Genomic DNA, 6,109 nt, shown 5'->3' on the forward strand with positions numbered 1-6,109 from the left:
TCTCTAATTGTTTTAACAACTAATTTAATAAAACTCCATACATTACCTAAATTAGTTAACACTATGAAATCTCTGTTCTCTAAAGAAACATGCACAGAAAAAATTCCAAACCTCTTTAACCATCATCTTATATCAGTATAAGATGTAACTATGAATTAAAGCAAAATTTTCATAATTTTAGTTTTTTCTCAAAATATGAAGGTTAACCCCTACAAAATTGAGTTTTTCGGTAAGTGCTCTATATATTGAATTTTATACTCTTTAGTGTTGCTTAAAAATTTCTAACCACATTCTACATTTGTATTAATGTATGATAAACTCTCTTACATAGACATCGATCTATTTTCTTAACAATTAATTTAATAAAACTTTATATATTGCTTAAATAAGTGGACTAACCACTAAAAAATATTTATTCTCTAGAGAAATGGACACAATAAGGATTTCAAACCTATTTGATCATCTTCTTATGTCAGTTCAGGATGCACTTATGCAATAAAACAAGATTGTTATATCTTTTCAATTTTTTTCTCAAAATCTGAAGGTTAACTAACCACTACGAAAATTGCGTTTTCGGTAAATGCTTTATATAATGAAACTTATACTCTTTAGTGGTGTTTAAAAATTTGTAACCACGTTATACATTTGTATTAATGTATTTTAAACTCTCTTTCATGATACCTTAGTATTGTCTCAAAAATTTTAAACGTTAATTTAATAAAACTTCATATATTGCCTAAATCAGTGGACTAATAACCACTATGAAATCTCTATTCTCTAGAGAAACAGACAATAAAAAAATTCCAAACCTCTTTGAAAATCATCATATGCCAGTTCAGGATGCAACTATGTAATAAAGCAAAATTGTCATACTTTTTAATTTTCTCAAAATTTGAAGGTTAACTAACCCCTACGAAACTAAGTTTTTCGGTAAGTGTTCTATATATTTATGTTTACACTCTTTAGTGTTGCTTATAATTTTCTAGCCACATTCTACATTTGTGATAATGCATACTAACTCTATTTAATGGCACATAGACATCGCTCTAATTTGTTTAACAATTAATTTAATAAAAATATATATACTGCTTAAATCATTAGACTAACCAATATAAATATCTATTCTCTAGAGAAACAGACACAAAAAAATATTTCAAACCTTTTTGACCATCATCCTATGTTAGAGCAGGATGGAACTATGCAATAAAAAAAACTGTTATAATTTTTTAATTTTTCTCTAAATTAAAGGGTAACCCCTACGAAATTGAGTTTTCGGTAAATGCTCTATATAATGAAGTTTACACTTTTTAGTGTTGTTTAAATTTGTTTAACCATATTCTGCATTTGTATTAATATATTCCCCTGTTCGGAAACGCGCTAGGCGCTAGTCGGACGGTCGGTTGGGCCTAGCTCCTAAAGAGAAAATCGGGGATTAATCGGAAATTATGCGGGGTGGAATTTTTAGATGGTTTACTATGTTATAAAACATGTTAATCTTTAATTGTGTATAACATTAATACATTTTCATGTTTAAGATTGTATAAAACACATAAATAGAATATATAAACTTAATATAGTGTAATTTTCATCAAAATTATGAATATAAATGATATTTATAAAATTTTAGATCAAATAAACAAATAAAAATATTATTAAATAAAACAATAGATTAGGCGGCCGCCTAGGCGGCTAGGCGGTCATTTAGACGGTCTAGGTGGAAAAATCGGATATCCGATTTTTAAAACCGAGGCGGCTAGGCGGCCGATTTTTAGTATCCGATTTTTAAAACCGAGGCGGCTAGGCGGCCGATTTTTAGAACATGAATATATTCTAAACTCTCTTTCATGCTACATGAATATCATCTCTAATTGTTTTACAGTTAATTTAATAGAACTTCATATATTGCCTAAATCAGTGCACTAACCACCATGAAATATATATTCTCTAGAGAAATGAAGACAAAAAAGATTTCAAACCTCTTTGACCAACATCCTATGTTAGTTCAAGATGCACTAATGCAATAAAACAAGATTGTCATATTTTTTGATTTTTTCTCAAAATTTGAATGTTAACCCCTATGAGATTGAGTTTTCGTTAAATGCTATATATAATAAAGTTTACACTCTTTTGTGGTGTTTAAAAATTTATAACCACATTATACATTTGTATTAATTTATTCTAAACTCTCTTTCGTGGTACATTAGTATTTTCTCTAACTTTTAACTGTTAATTTAATAAAACTTCATTTATTTCCTAAATCAGTGGACTAACCACTATGAAATCTCTATTCTCTAGAGAAACAGACAACAAAAAAATTCCAAACCTCTTTGAAAATCATCCTATGCCAGTTTAGGATGCAACTATATAATAAAGCAAGATTGTCACACTTTTTAATTTTCTCAACATCTGAAGGTTAACTAACCCCTACGAAACTAAGTTTTTTGGTAAGTTTTCTATATATTGAAATTTACAGTCCTCAGTGTTGTGTCTTCAGTGTTGTATATAAATTTATAACCACATTATACATTTGTATTAATGTATGCTACATAAATATTGCTTAAAATTTTAACAATTAATTTAATAAAACTCAATATACTTCGTAAATCAGTGGAATAACCACCATAAAATATTTATTCTCTAGAGAAACAGACACGCAAAGAAAAGATTTCAAACCTTTTTTACCATCATCATATGTCAGTACAAAATGCAACTATGCAATAAAAAAATTGTTATAATTTTTGAATTTTCTCTAAATCTGATGGTTAACCCCCTACGAAATTGAGGTTTTGGTAAATGCTCTATATAATGAAGTTTATATTTTTTAGTGTTGTTTAAAAATTTCTAACCACATTCGACATTTTTATTGATGTATTCTAAACTCTCTTTCGTGGTACATGAGTATCGTCTCTAATTGTTTTGCAGTTAATTTAATAGAACTTCATATATTGCCTAAATCAGTGCACTAACCACTATGAAATATATATTCTCTAAAGAAATAGACACAAAAAAAAATTTCAAACCTCTCTGACTATCATCCTATGTCAGTTCAGGATGCAACTATGCAATAAAACAAAATTGCCATAATTTTTGAAGTTTTTTCAAATTCTAAAGGTTAACACCTATACGAAATTTGATTTTTGGTAAATTCTCTATATAATGAAGTTTTCTCTCTTTGAATATCATCCTATGTCAGTTTAGGATGCAACTATTCCATAAAGCAAGATTTTCATATTTTTGATTTTTTCTCAAAATCTGAAGGTTTAACCCCTACGAAATTCAGTTTTTTTTTCCGGTAAATACTCTATATATTGAAGTTTACACCCTTAAGTGTTGCTTAAATGCTTCTAACCACATTCTAAATTTGTACTATTGTATGATAAACTCTCTTTTATGGTAAAATAGACATAGCTCTAATTTTTTAACAATTAATTTAATAAAAAATTTTATACTGCTTAAATCAGGGGACTAACCACTATAAAATATATATTCTCTAGAGAAATGGACACAACAAAGATTTCAGAACTCTTTAACCATCATCCTATTTCAGTTCATGATGCACTTATGCAATAAATTAAGATTGTCATATTTTTTTATTTTTTCTCAAAATCTGAAGGTTTATAACCCCTACGAAATTGAGTTTTCGGTAAATTCCATATATAATGTAATTTAATTGCTTAAAAATTAATTTAATAAAACTTCATTTATTTCTCAAATGAAAGGACTAACCACTATGACATCTCTGTTCTCTAGAAAAACGGACACGAAAAATATTCTAAACCTATTTGACCATCATCCTATGTCACTTCAGGATGCAACAATTCGATAAAGCAAGACTGTCATATTTTTTAATTTTTATTATAATCTGAAGGTTAACCCCTACGAAATTTAGTTTTTCGATAAGTGCTCTATATATTGAAATTTACAGTGTTCAGTGTTTTATATAAATTTATAACTATATTATACATTTGTATTATTGTATGCTAAACTCTCTTTCATGGTACATAAATATCGCTCAAAATTTTAACAATTAATTTAATAAAACTCAATATACTTCGTAAATCAGTGGAATAACCACTATAAAATATATATTCTCTAGAGTAACAGACACAAAAGAAGATTTCAAACCTCTTTGACCATCATCCTATGTCAGTACAGAATGCAACTATGCAATAAAAAAAAATTGCTATAATTTTTGAAATTTTCTCTAAATCTGAAGGTTAACTAACACCCATACAAAATTTGATTTTTGGTAAATGCTCTATATAATGAAGTTTTCTCTGTTTAGTATTGTTTTAAAAAATTCTAACCACATTATAAATTTGTATTAATGTATTATAAACTCTTTTTCATGGTACATGAGTATTGTCTTTAATTTTTTAAATGTTAATTTAATAAAACTTCATATGTTTGCTAAATCAGTGGACTAACATGAAACTCTATTCTCAAGAGAAACATACACAATAAAGATTCCAAACCCCTTTGACTATCATCCTATGTCACTTTAGGATGCAACTATTCCATAAAGCAAGATCTTCATATTTTTGATTTTTTTAATCAAAATCTGAAGGTTAAATGCTCTATATATTGAAGTTTATACTCTTTTGTGTTGTTTAAAAATTTCTAACCGCATTATACATTAATGTATGCTAAAATCTCATTCATGGTACATAGAAATCACTCAAATATTTTAACAATTAATTTAATAAAACTTTTTATACTGCTTAAATCAGTGGACTAGCCAGCGGATATAAAATATCTATTCTCTAGAGAAACGGATACAAAAAATGTTTCAAACTTTTTTGCCAATCATCATTTGTAAGTGCAGGATGCAACTATGCAATAAAACATTTTGTCATATTTTTGAATTTTTGTCAAAATCTAAAGGTTAACACCCCTACGAAATTGGGTTGTAGGTAAATGCTCTATAGAATGAAGTTTACACTCTTTATTGTTGTTTAAAATTTTCTAACCACATTCTAAATTTGTATTAATATATTCTAAACTCTTTTCAATGGTACATGAGTATCCTCTCTAATTTTAAACAATTAATTTAATAAAACTTCCTATGTTAGTGCAAGATGCAACTATGCAATAAAGGAATTTTTCATATTTTTGATTTTTTCTCAAAATTTTGAACCCTACGAAATTGAGTTTTTTTCGGTAAATACTCTGTATATTGAAGTTTACACCCTTTAGTGTTGCTTAAATATTATAACCATATTCTAAATATGTACTATTCTATGATAAACTCTCTTTCATGGTAAATAGACATCGCTCTAATTTTTTAACAATTAATTTAATAAAATTTACCGAAAATACAATATTTTGTAGGGGTTAACACATAGATTTTGAAAAAAAATTCAAAAATATGAAAATACTGTTTTAATGCATAGTTGCATCTTTCACCAACATATATTGAACTTCAAAGATGTTTGGAACTTTTGTTGTCTTCATTTCTCTAAAAAATAGCGATTTTGTAGTGCTTAGTCCACCAATTTAGGGAGTATTACGAAGTTTTACTAAATTAATTGACAACAACTTAAAACGATGCCCATGTACCATGAAAGAGAGTTTAATATACATTATTAAAAATGTAGAATGTGTTTAGAAACTTTAAAACAACACTAAAAATCATAGGCTTCAGTATATATAGCATTTAACAAAAATTCAATATTTTCGTAGGGGTTAAGTTAACACATAAATTTTGAAAAAAAATTCAAAAATATGAAAATACAGTTTTAATGCATGGTTGTATCCTTCACCAACATATGATGAAGTTCAAAGAGGTTTGGAACTTTTGGTGTCTTCGTTTCTCTAGAAAAAAGCTATTTTGTAGTGCTTAGTCCACCAATTTAGAGAGTATTACGAAGTTTTACTAAATTAATTGGCAAAAACTTAAAACGATGCCCATGTACCATGAAAGAGAGTTAAATATACATTAATAATAATGTAAAATGTATTTAAAATTTTTAAAACAACACTAAAGATCATAGGCTTCAGTATATAGAGCATTTACCGAAAATTCAATATTTTCGTAGGGGGGTTAACACATAGATTTTGAAAAAAATCCCAAAAATATGAAAATACTGTTTTAATGCATAGTTGCATC

The sequence above is a fragment of the Brassica oleracea genome, chromosome C4, assembly GCF_000695525.1.
Source record: "Brassica oleracea var. oleracea cultivar TO1000 chromosome C4, BOL, whole genome shotgun sequence".
NCBI lineage: Eukaryota > Viridiplantae > Streptophyta > Magnoliopsida > Brassicales > Brassicaceae > Brassica > Brassica oleracea.